Here is a 15,492-nt window from a genome sequence, read left to right on the forward strand (position 1 = left end):
ACCCTTCCCGGGACGGACTCGTGCAAGGAAGGCCGGTGTGCGCTGGCCAGCAGGAAGGCTGGATGGCACGCGTCCAGGGCGGGCGGCAGGCAGGTTGCGGCCCGGCCAAGAACGCACGGCGGAGAAGGGTCGAGGGCACGCGGCAGCCCCTTGGCGGGCAAGGCGGGGGCTCGGCCGCCTCGCTGTGGCTGGGGAGCGCAGGCGGGCCGGCGGGGCGGGCGCGGAGGACGGGGTGCCGGCCTGGCGGGAGAGCTGGCGGGGGCAGCCGTGGAAGCAAGGCTGCGAGGGCGAGTAGGCCGTTCCCCGGGCAGAAGTCGGAGCGCCGGCGAAGGGAGGAGGGCTTGCCACCCGCCGCGGGGCTGCGTGCTTCGGCGCGGCCGGGGGCGGGGCGCGGCGGGGCTGTGGGAGTGGAAGTGGGAGGGTGGGCGAGTGTGGGCCAGGGGGAGGCAGGGAGGCAGGAAAAGCAGCAGCTGCAGCTGCAGCCAGCTGGCGAGGAAAGATGCGCTGAGAAGGACTGAAGGTGCCTTCTGTGGGGGTGCAGGTGGCGGCGGGAGGGCGTGTGTGGAGAAAGGCAGTGGCGCGCGGAGGACGGGTGCGTTTGTCCGGCGGGCCAAAAGGCTGGCTTGTCAGGAGTGGGATTCGAACCCACGCCTCCAGGGGAGACTGCGACCTGAACGCAGCGCCTTAGACCGCTCGGCCATCCTGACGGCGGGCCTGGCTGGGCGCGTGGCCGCTCGCCTGGCTGGGACCCGACGCGGCGCGAGCACCGGCGCCCTTGGCGGGCCGCGGGCGGCGCCACGCCAGGCAGGCAGGCAGGCAGGCAGGCAGGCAGGCGGGCGGGCGTCCGGAGTGGGGGTCGACGGAGCCGGCGCGCGGCGGCCGGCCGAGGCGCCTGGCTCCGCCGCCGCTCGCGCCGCGGACCCAGAGGGCCCTGGGCGGGCCGGCCCCTCCCCACCCGCGCCTGTCCTGGCCCGACGCCGGCCGGCGCGCGCCCACCGTGTCGTCGCAGCCCCGCTTGCCTTCTCGCGCCCCCTTCTCCCGGCGGAACGCCCGCGTTGGAGGCAAGAGGCGGCGCGCTGGGGAGGGTCCAGTGCCCCGGGGGTCCGGGTCCCTGTCGGGGTGGCGGGCTGCCGCTGTGACCGAGGCGGTTGGTCTGGTGCGCGGTTGGGTCGGGACCCGTGGTGGCCGGCGGCCCGTGCTGGGCAAGGGGAGGCGTGGGCAGGCAGCCCGAGAGCCCGAGGGCGGCCGGGCGGCAGGACGGTCGCCGCCGTCCTCGTTAGTATAGTGGTGAGTATCCCCGCCTGTCACGCGGGAGACCGGGGTTCGATTCCCCGACGGGGAGGCAACACACCCTTTTTGGTGGCCGCGGTCGCTCTCTGTCCTGCCGCCAGGCCCCGGAGGGCCCTTCGCCTCCTCCCGACGTCTTTGGGCGAGGCGCCAGGGCGCCGCCGACGGCGGTGCCCGGCCTAGCTCCCGGCGACCCCCTCTGCCCGTGCAGCGCTCCAGCCTGAGCCCTTTGTCGTCGGCGGGCGCACGGTCGCCACGGCGGAGCGAGGGCCTCCTTGGCGACCCCACGGCCTTGCCCGACCATAGCCGGATCTGGCGGCCGGCCGGCCGCCCGCCCACGCGCCGACCCCCAGTGGCTGCCTGAGTGGGCTCGTAGGCTCGCGACGGCCCCGCCGCGTGCAGGCAGGTGGGTCCCGTGTCCCCTTGTCGTCGTGGGAAGTGGCCTCGCTCAGCGCCCGGTGGAGTAGCGCTTTGGCCAGCTGGGTGCTGGAAGCTGCGTGCCCCGCGTTGCCCGCCGGGGGTGAGGGCGGGGAGGCGTTGGCGGGCCGCGGCGGGGAGCGAAGGGCCGGAGGGCCGCAAGGCCGCGGGGGCGCCGCCCTGGGGCGGTGCGGCCGGTGGATTCCCGGCGACCGCGTGGCGCTGGCGCGCTTGGGGCGCCGCGTGGCTGCTGGGAGCGCCGGCGGCGGCGGCGCAAGCCTCCGGCTGACGGGGCGTCGGGGCAGGGATGCGGAGGCGGCGGCGAGAGTATGCTGGGGCGAGCCCGGGGCCGGCGTCTGGCGGCCGCCCGGGCTGTGGAGCGTTGGTGGTATAGTGGTGAGCATAGCTGCCTTCCAAGCAGTTGACCCGGGTTCGATTCCCGGCCAACGCAGCGGGCCGACCTTTTGCTGAGTTCCAGCGCTCTCCCGGCAAGGGCGTTCGGGGGGCAGAGAGGTGGGAGCAGGGAGCCAGCCCGCTGGCCGGCGGCTTTTGGCGTGTGTGCGAGAAGCCGGCGGCGCGCGCGGTGTTTTGAGGGTGCTGAAAGCAAGACGGCACGGCAGGGCAGGCGGCTGGACTTGCAAAGGCCGGGTGTGGGCAGCAAGGTGGCACGGGCGGGTGGCATGGAGGCGCGGGGCTCACCAGGAGCAGGCGAGGGCTGAACCCCGACGCTCCCTGGTGGTCTAGTGGTTAGGATTCGGCGCTCTCACCGCCGCGGCCCAGGTTCGATTCCCGGTCAGGGAAGCCTTTCTTCTTCCTCTCCGCCTGCCACCTGCCCACGTCCTCGCTGGACACCCTGCCACCCTTTTCTTAGCCTACGCTTGCTCAGCGCTGCGCCAGAGGCCCCCGGGACCCTGCCCGTCCAGCCCCAGCACGATTCAGGCCACCTCCGCCGTCCCGCGGGGCAAAGGTTTTGGCCGCAGTGGCAACCTCGCGCCGCTTCCACCACGACGCGCCTGAGGCCTCCCATCCACCAGCCCCCCCCCCAACCCCACCCCCCGCCTCCCTCCCTCCTGAGGGGCTGCGGCTGCTGCCCCTGGTGGTGGCGGTGATGCTCCTGGGCTTGTGCTGGTTCTCCTGCTGTGGGTGGTGGTGAGGAGGTGGGCTTGGATAGGGCCGGCGGCGGTAGGGGTGGGGGTAGGGCTGGGGGTAGGGGCGTGGGCTGTGGCGGTCGCCAGCTGGGGGCCAGCAGCGGCAGGGGCGGTGGCCACAGCCGAAGGTGAGCGAGGGGGATCTGCCTCTGGGAGTGGGGGCCGTGGCCACGGACCGCCTGCCTTGTCGTGTCTCTCATGCCAGCCACCTCTCTGGGCGGCTTGGCCAGTGCGTGCCAGGTCCCGGGCTGGCTGTGACTCCCGTGTGCCGCTGGCGACTCCAAGAGGGTTCTGGTCTTGAGTGGGCTCTGGGAGGCGGACCACGGCGCCCGGGAGGCATGGGTAGCAGTTCAGTCGCCCGGGGGCAGCGATGCCTGCCAGGGAGGACAACCCGACCATCGTGCTGTTTCCCTTGCCTGACCACAGCTCTCAATCCTACTGGACTGAGGCAAGATTTACCCAGGCCTCCCTCCCCCACTCGTAACCAAAGGTGGGCACTCGGGTGCACACACACACACACACACACACACACACACAGAGCGCCCTCCAAACTGTCTATCCAGGATCCACTCCATCCCTCTCCCCACCCTGTCACCGTCTTCCCCTAGGAACTCTGCGCGAGGGTGATCCTCCAGCACAGTCTCCTCTTGGCCCCGTCTCGGCTGGTCTATCCCCAAAGGGTTTCACGTCTGTTCAAGGACTGTGTCCTTCGGAGGGGAAGTGGACGGCAGACGAAAGGCACCAACGTGCGGCGAGGGCGGCACACTCGGGTGCGATGGCACAAAGGCGAGTGCCCTGTGGGAAAGGAGCCCCCGTGGCCCGACGTGTGCTTGCCGTCGCCAAAGGAGGTTTCCTCGAGGCCCCTGCCGGGGCTGTGGGCGTCAGAGTGCATGGGGGAGAGTATCGGAGGAAGGTGCTTGGGGCCATGGCTGGTGGGCGCCCCACGTGGATCAGGGACCCGCGCAGGGCGATCGCGAGCAGAGGGCGCGGCGGCGAGCAGGGAGCTGGGAGGCAGGCCCCGGGGTGCTTGGTCGGGGCGTCTGCATGGACGGCCGGCGGGAAGGGGCGGCGTGGGGCTCTCGGGGACCTGGCCGAAAGATCGGCAGGCCACTCGAGCAGGGCCTCTACAGAAGCATGGGCGCGGCGGCGAAGCCGTGCCAGGCACATGTGAGAGGCTGGGACGGATCTGCGGTAGGTAGGGGTGGGCGTGGGGGTTGGGCTGGGGCTGCGGAGCCAGAGGGAGGCCCGCACTGGTGAACGCCAGGGCAGGGCAGGCCAGGGCAGGACGTGTGAGGGATAGCCCGAGCTCCAGGGGGATGTTGGGTGGGGAGGTGGGGCCGAGCCTGGAGTCTGGCGGGAAAGGCAGAGGGCAGGCCGTGACAGTGACGGGGCTGTGGCGTGAGGAAGATGGCGGGTGAGCACTCCATTTGGGTCGGGTGGCGGGTGAGCGGGGGCGAGCCACACTGGTGCTCGGTGCCACAGGCTGCTCAGGCTCGGCGGCGGGCTGTGGCTCTGGGCGGAGGCTAGGACGCAGGCAAGCGAAGGACAGAAACGGAGCGCCAGCGCCAGCTGGGGGCCAGACCCGGTCCGAGATGGGTGGGCCCACCGTACCGCCCCAGAGACCAAAGTCACCACCCATCGGGAGGGAGTGTCCAGTGTCGGGGGTGACACTGCTGGGGCCTCAGGGTGGGATGGGGCGGGGGTGGCTGGCAGCGCAGGTGGCTGTGATTTCATGAGGGCCAAGGAGAGCTCCCATGTGACCGGGCACAGTCAGCCCTCCAGGGTACACGCCCGCAGAGGGCAAACCTCGGGGAGGTCTGAGGGTCCGGACACCGCCACCGCCTCGGCAGCACCGCCTGCCAGGGCCCGTACACGGAGCAAACCCCAGCGCCCAGCCACACACGGCGGGCCCAAGAAGGGGTGGCATCGATGCAGCATGGCGCCATCACTCAGGCATCAGAAACACGTCAAGAATTGCCAGTTGTCACAAGCAATGATGCAGCTGGAGACTCTTACACTCGGCGGAGAATGTCAGACCGCGTTGGACCGAGGCATGTGGAGCATGGAAAATAATACAAAACGAAGCTATTTGCCAGGAGAAACCGACTCACGCAGAAACCCACCTTAGGGTAACGCAAGCGGAAAGGCAGCGCTGGAGGGATGACTGGGGAGCTGCAACGCACAGATACGCAGGACCCTGTCTAAAGGGAGAAGCACCAAGGTTATCCAGTTCAACACAGGGAATCAGCGTCAGTGCCCTGGAGTAACCTCAAGTGGAAAAGAATCTGAAACCATATATGACACTCGAGATCTGCACAAGCAAAACAGGATCACACTGCGGTCCACCGGAAACCAGCACAATATTGGGAATCCACTGTACTTCCGCAACAACCGTGACTACGACGTCGGAGTAAGCTTTCAAAAGAAAACTAACTCAGCAGGCAATGAAGTCAGCGGAAAACAGGTGAGCTATGCCAACCCCACCCTGGGTACATATCCACGAAAGGCGCAGCTCTTCATTCGGAAAGACACATGCAACCCCCACAGTCACAGCAGCACCGTTTGCCATAGCCGAGACGTGGAGAAAACCCTAGTGCCCATCCCCAAAGGCTCAGCCACCAAGATGCAGTATCAGAGAAAGGGAGAGAATGGGATGTCACCGAGCCGTCCACAAGAGGCAGATAGTGTCACTGGCAGCAACGGCGGCTGGAGCTGCAGAATATTACCCTTGGTGAGGGAAGTCAAACAGACAAGGTCACGGATGGGTGGACTCTAAAGTGTTGTACAAATGAATCCCTGGGCCAACCAGCCACAGACTCTCAGACACAGGAAAGCCGCTTGGGGCTTCCCAAGGGCGCAGTCAGGGACCGAGGGATGATTGAGGAGCCGGGCTCAACGGATCAACCGTACCAGTACTGCGTAGGAAGGGGAGGAGGAACAAGGACACGCGGGATACCGCAGGGAATGAGATCCCATATGCTGTCATCACCCGCAATGGAAACGAGCTGAACACATGAGCCCCCCCCCACCCACCCACAGACAGGACTGAACCCCAACGCTGTACAGCGGAAACGCACACCAGGTTGTAGATCAACTACGCTTCCAGGACAAGTGCTACTCCGTCGAAGTCAGTCAGTCGAGGATCAGTCCAGCAATAGGAAAAAGAAGAGCTTCCATTATGATCCAGGAAAGCCAACCCTGGGCACGCGTCGGGAAAAGACGACAAATACCCCTAATGGGGAGAGATGCAGGCATCCCCCAGGGTCACCGCAGCCCTCTGTGCCGGAGCCGAGACCCGCGGGAAACGCCCAAGTGCCCGTCGGCACGTGGCCGGCACAAGAAGGTGAGGGATATCTGTACCGTGGAATATGACGCAGCCCTCAAGAAGGAGCCGCCATCGCCATGGGCCGCAAGGTCAGACGGACCCACAGAAGGGTCCGCTCAGTGAAGTGAGTCGCTTGGATCGGGAGAAAGCTCTGTGGACTCTTAACGACGAATACAGACGAATCTATGCGCAAAGGGGAAAGCGACCTGGAGACCCCGAAAACGTACATAGGGCTACCCAAGGGGAAAGGCAGGGAGGGACGAAGTTGAAGTCGGATCAAGAGATAGGAAAGACTGTGCTTACAGTAGAAGAGCAACAGAGCTTTCCTCTGTAGCAGGAGAAGTGTATCTGTATCTCGCCTTCACCTACACTGGAAGACCACCTGGCAAAGAACAGGGGACTGAATCACTTTGCCGGGCACCTGAGACTCACCCAGGAATGTGAATCCGTTCTACTTGTGTTCGAAGAAGCAGAAAAAGGAGCAGGCCGTGGCTTGAAGCGGGGGGTGGGGGGAGGCAGGCCAGTGGGACAGATGCAAAGGCAGGTTCCTTGGCAAGAGTGGGATTTGGAACGGCTCAGGGAGGAACGGGGCGTGGGGGGCGGGGTGTGTGGAGATGGGGGAGGCGGGGAGCTGGGGGTGGGATGGGTGCATGTGGGGGAGTAGGGGGACGGTGAGGCTGCAGGCTGAGGTGGGGGTGCTCTTGGGGCAGGGCTGATGCTGAGGTGAGGCGCGCAAGAGGGTTTCAGGGGGAAGGGGTGGTGTTTGAGGCGGTGAGGGCGTTGCTGTTGGAAACCTATTTCTGCCGAGGCCAGGCCCGAGGGCGAGGGCCGGCAGCTGGTGGACTTCTTTGGAACTCGTCCTGCAAGACGTGGTCCAGGGACCCTGCAGGCAAAAGGGAGGTATGCTTGCCAGATGTGGCAGCTCCCTTGCTCCTGGCTGTGCAAACGTAGTGTGATTGATTTCTCTCGGAGTGTGGGGAGAGTGAGGCAGGGAGCTTGGAGACGGACGTTGTGAAAGATGAAGTGTGGTGCGGGCGGCTGCCAGCGGTGGGGTATTCCTGCCAGTGCAGTCCCCGAGCCCTCGGCTGGGTCCGGGTGAGGACGCGAGCAAACACAAGAAAGGTGCCTGGACGCACGGGCGGCTGAGCCCGCAGGGTTTGGGGCCACGAAGGCTTGGCAGCAGGGCCTTTTGTGGGTGAGGTGGGGAGGGGTCCTGGGCGTCTGTGTGGGAGAGGCAGCGGGCGGCAGGTAGCCAGCCAGCGTTTGCAGGAGCGCTGCCTCGAGCGCGTTTCAGCGGGCAGACCTAGTTGGGCTCTGGGGCCGCACCGTGGGACCAAAAGGGGACGCTGGGGCTGCATGGGCCGGGAATCGAACCCGGGCCTCCCGCGTGGCAGGCGAGAATTCTACCACTGAACCACCCATGCACCGGTGGCCAGCGCCGCCCGTCGCTGCCCCTCAGGCGCTGGCCGCCACCCGCCCGCCGCTGCTCACTGCTCGCCCGTGGGCATCTCTCTGCCCCGTTGCAGCGGGAGACGACGGGCGGGCGACCTGTAAGACAGGATCCGGGCACGTGCAGGACCCCGGGGCGCGCCGCTCTCGGAGGGAGCCCGGGGCGACGGGACGCGGGCCCACGCGGCCCGTCCCGCGCCTTCTGCGCCGACCACGGCCGCCGCGACCCTGTCGGTGTCGCGTGAGGGCGCCGGGAGCCGACGCCGTCTGCCCGGCGCCGGGATCCCTGTGAGGTGCAGGCGCTGCGTGGTCGCTGCGGCCGCGCGCAGACGTGCCTCTCAGCGACCGCCGGGTCCCGGCCCAAAGTCCCTCTGGCGGGCTGGCTTTCCGGCCGTGCCGGGGTGGGGCGTGCGAGAGCGGGCGGGGGAAGGGACGCCGGGCTCGGTCTGTGCGGGAAGCGCGAGCGCGGGAGGGCGACGCCTCCGAGCGCCTCCGCCACCGCCCCCTACCCGCCCTCCCCCCGCCATCCCATCCTTAGACCCGCGCTCAGGCCCAGGGACCCAAAGGCGTGTGAGCCTGGCTCCTGCGCTCTGGCCGACCGCGCTCCCGGGGTCCGGCTCTGACGGGGTGGTGGTGGTGAGCAGGGGCCCTTTGGCAGCGCGGCTCCTGGCTCGGGGACTGCGGGCTGAGAGGCAGGGAGCGCGCCAGGGCGGGCTTGGCTCCGGCCGGGGCAGCGGCTTCCCACGGGAACGGGCGCCGTGGCGCCGAGGTCGGGGGCGCGGGCCGGGCGCCGGGGGGTGGGCTGGACGGGCACGCAGGGCTTCCGCTCCCTCCCCAGCGGAGCACCCTTCCCGGGACGGACTCGTGCAAGGAAGGCCGGTGTGCGCTGGCCAGCAGGAAGGCTGGATGGCACGCGTCCAGGGCGGGCGGCAGGCAGGTTGCGGCCCGGCCAAGAACGCACGGCGGAGAAGGGTCGAGGGCACGCGGCAGCCCCTTGGCGGGCAAGGCGGGGGCTCGGCCGCCTCGCTGTGGCTGGGGAGCGCAGGCGGGCCGGCGGGGCGGGCGCGGAGGACGGGGTGCCGGCCTGGCGGGAGAGCTGGCGGGGGCAGCCGTGGAAGCAAGGCTGCGAGGGCGAGTAGGCCGTTCCCCGGGCAGAAGTCGGAGCGCCGGCGAAGGGAGGAGGGCTTGCCACCCGCCGCGGGGCTGCGTGCTTCGGCGCGGCCGGGGGCGGGGCGCGGCGGGGCTGTGGGAGTGGAAGTGGGAGGGTGGGCGAGTGTGGGCCAGGGGGAGGCAGGGAGGCAGGAAAAGCAGCAGCTGCAGCTGCAGCCAGCTGGCGAGGAAAGATGCGCTGAGAAGGACTGAAGGTGCCTTCTGTGGGGGTGCAGGTGGCGGCGGGAGGGCGTGTGTGGAGAAAGGCAGTGGCGCGCGGAGGACGGGTGCGTTTGTCCGGCGGGCCAAAAGGCTGGCTTGTCAGGAGTGGGATTCGAACCCACGCCTCCAGGGGAGACTGCGACCTGAACGCAGCGCCTTAGACCGCTCGGCCATCCTGACGGCGGGCCTGGCTGGGCGCGTGGCCGCTCGCCTGGCTGGGACCCGACGCGGCGCGAGCACCGGCGCCCTTGGCGGGCCGCGGGCGGCGCCACGCCAGGCAGGCAGGCAGGCAGGCAGGCAGGCAGGCGGGCGGGCGTCCGGAGTGGGGGTCGACGGAGCCGGCGCGCGGCGGCCGGCCGTGGCGCCTGGCTCCGCCGCCGCTCGCGCCGCGGACCCAGAGGGCCCTGGGCGGGCCGGCCCCTCCCCACCCGCGCCTGTCCTGGCCCGACGCCGGCCGGCGCGCGCCCACCGTGTCGTCGCAGCCCCACTTGCCTTCTCGCGCCCCCTTCTCCCGGCGGAACGCCCGCGTTGGAGGCAAGAGGCGGCGCGCTGGGGAGGGTCCAGTGCCCCGGGGGTCCGGGTCCCTGTCGGGGTGGCGGGCTGCCGCTGTGACCGAGGCGGTTGGTCTGGTGCGCGGTTGGGTCGGGACCCGTGGTGGCCGGCGGCCCGTGCTGGGCAAGGGGAGGCGTGGGCAGGCAGCCCGAGAGCCCGAGGGCGGCCGGGCGGCAGGACGGTCGCCGCCGTCCTCGTTAGTATAGTGGTGAGTATCCCCGCCTGTCACGCGGGAGACCGGGGTTCGATTCCCCGACGGGGAGGCAACACACCCTTTTTGGTGGCCGCGGTCGCTCTCTGTCCTGCCGCCAGGCCCCGGAGGGCCCTTCGCCTCCTCCCGACGTCTTTGGGCGAGGCGCCAGGGCGCCGCCGACGGCGGTGCCCGGCCTAGCTCCCGGCGACCCCCTCTGCCCGTGCAGCGCTCCAGCCTGAGCCCTTTGTCGTCGGCGGGCGCACGGTCGCCACGGCGGAGCGAGGGCCTCCTTGGCGACCCCACGGCCTTGCCCGACCATAGCCGGATCTGGCGGCCGGCCGGCCGCCCGCCCACGCGCCGACCCCCAGTGGCTGCCTGAGTGGGCTCGTAGGCTCGCGACGGCCCCGCCGCGTGCAGGCAGGTGGGTCCCGTGTCCCCTTGTCGTCGTGGGAAGTGGCCTCGCTCAGCGCCCGGTGGAGTAGCGCTTTGGCCAGCTGGGTGCTGGAAGCTGCGTGCCCCGCGTTGCCCGCCGGGGGTGAGGGCGGGGAGGCGTTGGCGGGCCGCGGCGGGGAGCGAAGGGCCGGAGGGCCGCAAGGCCGCGGGGGCGCCGCCCTGGGGCGGTGCGGCCGGTGGATTCCCGGCGACCGCGTGGCGCTGGCGCGCTTGGGGCGCCGCGTGGCTGCTGGGAGCGCCGGCGGCGGCGGCGCAAGCCTCCGGCTGACGGGGCGTCGGGGCAGGGATGCGGAGGCGGCGGCGAGAGTATGCTGGGGCGAGCCCGGGGCCGGCGTCTGGCGGCCGCCCGGGCTGTGGAGCGTTGGTGGTATAGTGGTGAGCATAGCTGCCTTCCAAGCAGTTGACCCGGGTTCGATTCCCGGCCAACGCAGCGGGCCGACCTTTTGCTGAGTTCCAGCGCTCTCCCGGCAGGGGCGTTCGGGGGACAGAGAGGTGGGAGCCAGGGAGCCAGCCCGCTGGCCGGCGGCTTTTGGCGTGTGTGCGAGAAGCCGGCGGCGCGCGCGGTGTTTTGAGGGTGCTGAAAGCAAGACGGCACGGCAGGGCAGGCGGCTGCACTTGCAAAGGCCGGGTGTGGGCAGCAAGGTGGCACGGGTGGGTGGCATGGAGGCGCGGGGCTCACCAGGAGCAGGCGAGGGCTGAACCCCGACGCTCCCTGGTGGTCTAGTGGTTAGGATTCGGCGCTCTCACCGCCGCGGCCCGGGTTCGATTCCCGGTCAGGGAAGCCTTTCTTCTTCCTCTCCGCCTGCCACCTGCCCACGTCCTCGCTGGACACCCTGCCACCCTTTTCTTAGCCTACGCTTGCTCAGCGCTGCGCCAGAGGCCCCCGGGACCCTGCCCGTCCAGCCCCAGCACGATTCAGGCCACCTCCGCTGTCCCGCGGGGCAAAGGTTTTGGCCGCAGTGGCAACCTCGCGCCGCTTCCACCACGACGCGCCTGAGGCCTCCCATCCACCAGCGCCCCCCCCCAACCCCACCCCCCGCCTCCCTCCCTCCTGAGGGGCTGCGGCTGCTGCCCCTGGTGGTGGCGGTGATGCTCCTGGGCTTGTGCTGGTTCTCCTGCTGTGGGTGGTGGTGAGGAGGTGGGCTTGGATAGGGCCGGCGGCGGTAGGGGTGGGGGTAGGGCTGGGGGTAGGGGCGTGGGCTGTGGCGGTCGCCAGCTGGGGGCCAGCAGCGGCAGGGGCGGTGGCCACAGCCGAAGGTGAGCGAGGGGGATCTGCCTCTGGGAGTGGGGGCCGTGGCCACGGACCGCCTGCCTTGTCGTGTCTCTCATGCCAGCCACCTCTCTGGGCGGCTTGGCCAGTGCGTGCCAGGTCCCGGGCTGGCTGTGACTCCCGTGTGCCGCTGGCGACTCCAAGAGGGTTCTGGTCTTGAGTGGGCTCTGGGAGGCGGACCACGGCGCCCGGGAGGCATGGGTAGCAGTTCAGTCGCCCGGGGGCAGCGATGCCTGCCAGGGAGGACAACCCGACCATCGTGCTGTTTCCCTTGCCTGACCACAGCTCTCAATCCTACTGGACTGAGGCAAGATTTACCCAGGCCTCCCTCCCCCACTCGTAACCAAAGGTGGGCACTCGGGTGCACACACACACACACACACACACACAGAGCGCCCTCCAAACTGTCTATCCAGGATCCACTCCATCCCTCTCCCCACCCTGTCACCGTCTTCCCCTAGGAACTCTGCGCGAGGGTGATCCTCCAGCACAGTCTCCTCTTGGCCCCGTCTCGGCTGGTCTATCCCCAAAGGGTTTCACGTCTGTTCAAGGACTGTGTCCTTCGGAGGGGAAGTGGACGGCAGACGAAAGGCACCAACGTGCGGTGAGGGCGGCACACTCGGGTGCGATGGCACAAAGGCGAGTGCCCTGTGGGAAAGGAGCCCCCGTGGCCCGACGTGTGCTTGCCGTCGCCAAAGGAGGTTTCCTCGAGGCCCCTGCCGGGGCTGTGGGCGTCAGAGTGCATGGGGGAGAGTATCGGAGGAAGGTGCTTGGGGCCATGGCTGGTGGGCGCCCCACGTGGATCAGGGACCCGGGCAGGGCGATCGCGAGCAGAGGGCGCGGCGGCGAGCAGGGAGCTGGGAGGCAGGCCCCGGGGTGCTTGGTCGGGGCGTCTGCATGGACGGCCGGCGGGAAGGGGCGGCGTGGGGCTCTCGGGGACCTGGCCGAAAGATCGGCAGGCCACTCGAGCAGGGCCTCTACAGAAGCATGGGCGCGGCGGCGAAGCCGTGCCAGGCACATGTGAGAGGCTGGGACGGATCTGCGGTAGGTAGGGGTGGGCGTGGGGGTTGGGCTGGGGCTGCGGAGCCAGAGGGAGGCCCGCACTGGTGAACGCCAGGGCAGGGCAGGCCAGGGCAGGACGTGTGAGGGATAGCCCGAGCTCCAGGGGGATGTTGGGTGGGGAGGTGGGGCCGAGCCTGGAGTCTGGCGGGAAAGGCAGAGGGCAGGCCGTGACAGTGACGGGGCTGTGGCGTGAGGAAGATGGCGGGTGAGCACTCCATTTGGGTCGGGTGGCGGGTGAGCGGGGGCGAGCCACACTGGTGCTCGGTGCCACAGGCTGCTCAGGCTCGGCGGCGGGCTGTGGCTCTGGGCGGAGGCTAGGACGCAGGCAAGCGAAGGACAGAAACGGAGCGCCAGCGCCAGCTGGGGGCCAGACCCGGTCCGAGATGGGTGGGCCCACCGTACCGCCCCAGAGACCAAAGTCACCACCCATCGGGAGGGAGTGTCCAGTGTCGGGGGTGACACTGCTGGGGCCTCAGGGTGGGATGGGGCGGGGGTGGCTGGCAGCGCAGGTGGCTGTGATTTCATGAGGGCCAAGGAGAGCTCCCATGTGACCGGGCACAGTCAGCCCTCCAGGGCACACGCCCGCAGAGGGCAAACCTCGGGGAGGTCTGAGGGTCCGGACACCGCCACCGCCTCGGCAGCACCGCCTGCCAGGGCCCGTACACGGAGCAAACCCCAGCGCCCAGCCACACACGGCGGGCCCAAGAAGGGGTGGCATCGATGCAGCATGGCGCCATCACTCAGGCATCAGAAACACGTCAAGAATTGCCAGTTGTCACAAGCAATGATGCAGCTGGAGACTCTTACACTCGGCGGAGAATGTCAGACCGCGTTGGACCGAGGCATGTGGAGCATGGAAAATAATACAAAACGAAGCTATTTGCCAGGAGAAACCGACTCACGCAGAAACCCACCTTAGGGTAACGCAAGCGGAAAGGCAGCGCTGGAGGGATGACTGGGGAGCTGCAACGCACAGATACGCAGGACCCTGTCTAAAGGGAGAAGCGCCAAGGTTATCCAGTTCAACACAGGGAATCAGCGTCAGTGCCCTGGAGTAACCTCAAGTGGAAAAGAATCTGAAACCATATATGACACTCGAGATCTGCACAAGCAAAACAGGATCACACTGCGGTCCACCGGAAACCAGCACAATATTGGGAATCCACTGTACTTCCGCAACAACCGTGACTACGACGTCGGAGTAAGCTTTCAAAAGAAAACTAACTCAGCAGGCAATGAAGTCAGCGGAAAACAGGTGAGCTATGCCAACCCCACCCTGGGTACATATCCACGAAAGGCGCAGCTCTTCATTCGGAAAGACACATGCAACCCCCACAGTCACAGCAGCACCGTTTGCCATAGCCGAGACGTGGAGAAAACCCTAGTGCCCATCCCCAAAGGCTCAGCCACCAAGATGCAGTATCAGAGAAAGGGAGAGAATGGGATGTCACCGAGCCGTCCACAAGAGGCAGATAGTGTCACTGGCAGCAACGGCGGCTGGAGCTGCAGAATATTACCCTTGGTGAGGGAAGTCAAACAGACAAGGTCACGGATGGGTGGACTCTAAAGTGTTGTACAAATGAATCCCTGGGCCAACCAGCCACAGACTCTCAGACACAGGAAAGCCGCTTGGGGCTTCCCAAGGGCGCAGTCAGGGACCGAGGGATGATTGAGGAGCCGGGCTCAACGGATCAACCGTACCAGTACTGCGTAGGAAGGGGAGGAGGAACAAGGACACGCGGGATACCGCAGGGAATGAGATCCCATATGCTGTCATCACCCGCAATGGAAACGAGCTGAACACATGAGCCCCCCCCCACCCACCCACAGACAGGACTGAACCCCAACGCTGTACAGCGGAAACGCACACCAGGTTGTAGATCAACTACGCTTCCAGGACAAGTGCTACTCCGTCGAAGTCAGTCAGTCGAGGATCAGTCCAGCAATAGGAAAAAGAAGAGCTTCCATTATGATCCAGGAAAGCCAACCCTGGGCACGCGTCGGGAAAAGACGACAAATACCCCTAATGGGGAGAGATGCAGGCATCCCCCAGGGTCACCGCAGCCCTCTGTGCCGGAGCCGAGACCCGCGGGAAACGCCCAAGTGCCCGTCGGCACGTGGCCGGCACAAGAAGGTGAGGGATATCTGTACCGTGGAATATGACGCAGCCCTCAAGAAGGAGCCGCCATCGCCATGGGCCGCAAGGTCAGACGGACCCACAGAAGGGTCCGCTCAGTGAAGTGAGTCGCTTGGATCGGGAGAAAGCTCTGTGGACTCTTAACGACGAATACAGACGAATCTATGCGCAAAGGGGAAAGCGACCTGGAGACCCCGAAAACGTACATAGGGCTACCCAAGGGGAAAGGCAGGGAGGGACGAAGTTGAAGTCGGATCAAGAGATAGGAAAGACTGTGCTTACAGTAGAAGAGCAACAGAGCTTTCCTCTGTAGCAGGAGAAGTGTATCTGTATCTCGCCTTCACCTACACTGGAAGACCACCTGGCAAAGAACAGGGGACTGAATCACTTTGCCGGGCACCTGAGACTCACCCAGGAATGTGAATCCGTTCTACTTGTGTTCGAAGAAGCAGAAAAAGGAGCAGGCCGTGGCTTGAAGCGGGGGGTGGGGGGAGGCAGGCCAGTGGGACAGATGCAAAGGCAGGTTCCTTGGCAAGAGTGGGATTTGGAACGGCTCAGGGAGGAACGGGGCGTGGGGGGCGGGGTGTGTGGAGATGGGGGAGGCGGGGAGCTGGGGGTGGGATGGGTGCATGTGGGGGAGTAGGGGGACGGTGAGGCTGCAGGCTGAGGTGGGGGTGCTCTTGGGGCAGGGCTGATGCTGAGGTGAGGCGCGCAAGAGGGTTTCAGGGGGAAGGGGTGGTGTTTGAGGCGGTGAGGGCATTGCTGTTGGAAACCTATTTCTGCCGAGGCCAGGCCCGAGGGCGAGGGCCGGCAGCTGGTGGACTTCTT

The 15,492-nt window shown here is 67.6% G+C and overlaps 9 non-coding genes across 9 annotated transcripts; 6 read left to right on the top strand and 3 right to left on the bottom strand.

Moving 5' to 3' along the window:
- Window positions 1-624: 624 nt before the first annotated feature.
- TRNAL-CAG (transfer RNA leucine (anticodon CAG)) lies at window positions 625-707 on the bottom strand. The gene has a single exon. It is a non-coding gene; the product is annotated as a tRNA-Leu (tRNA).
- A 563-nt stretch (window positions 708-1,270) lies between these two features.
- Window positions 1,271-1,342, top strand: TRNAD-GUC (transfer RNA aspartic acid (anticodon GUC)). The gene has a single exon. It is a non-coding gene; the product is annotated as a tRNA-Asp (tRNA).
- A 741-nt stretch (window positions 1,343-2,083) lies between these two features.
- TRNAG-UCC (transfer RNA glycine (anticodon UCC)) lies at window positions 2,084-2,155 on the top strand. The gene has a single exon. It is a non-coding gene; the product is annotated as a tRNA-Gly (tRNA).
- A 278-nt stretch (window positions 2,156-2,433) lies between these two features.
- TRNAE-CUC (transfer RNA glutamic acid (anticodon CUC)) lies at window positions 2,434-2,505 on the top strand. Its single transcript has one exon. It is a non-coding gene; the product is annotated as a tRNA-Glu (tRNA).
- A 5,025-nt stretch (window positions 2,506-7,530) lies between these two features.
- On the bottom strand, window positions 7,531-7,601 carry TRNAG-GCC (transfer RNA glycine (anticodon GCC)). Its single transcript has one exon. It is a non-coding gene; the product is annotated as a tRNA-Gly (tRNA).
- A 1,493-nt stretch (window positions 7,602-9,094) lies between these two features.
- TRNAL-CAG (transfer RNA leucine (anticodon CAG)) lies at window positions 9,095-9,177 on the bottom strand. Its single transcript has one exon. It is a non-coding gene; the product is annotated as a tRNA-Leu (tRNA).
- Window positions 9,178-9,740: 563 nt separating this feature from the next.
- TRNAD-GUC (transfer RNA aspartic acid (anticodon GUC)) lies at window positions 9,741-9,812 on the top strand. The gene has a single exon. It is a non-coding gene; the product is annotated as a tRNA-Asp (tRNA).
- Window positions 9,813-10,553: 741 nt separating this feature from the next.
- On the top strand, window positions 10,554-10,625 carry TRNAG-UCC (transfer RNA glycine (anticodon UCC)). Its single transcript has one exon. It is a non-coding gene; the product is annotated as a tRNA-Gly (tRNA).
- A 279-nt stretch (window positions 10,626-10,904) lies between these two features.
- TRNAE-CUC (transfer RNA glutamic acid (anticodon CUC)) lies at window positions 10,905-10,976 on the top strand. The gene has a single exon. It is a non-coding gene; the product is annotated as a tRNA-Glu (tRNA).
- Window positions 10,977-15,492: the final 4,516 nt, after the last annotated feature.

Source organism: Ovis canadensis, chromosome 1, assembly GCF_042477335.2.
Source record: "Ovis canadensis isolate MfBH-ARS-UI-01 breed Bighorn chromosome 1, ARS-UI_OviCan_v2, whole genome shotgun sequence".
Lineage (NCBI taxonomy): Eukaryota > Metazoa > Chordata > Mammalia > Artiodactyla > Bovidae > Ovis > Ovis canadensis.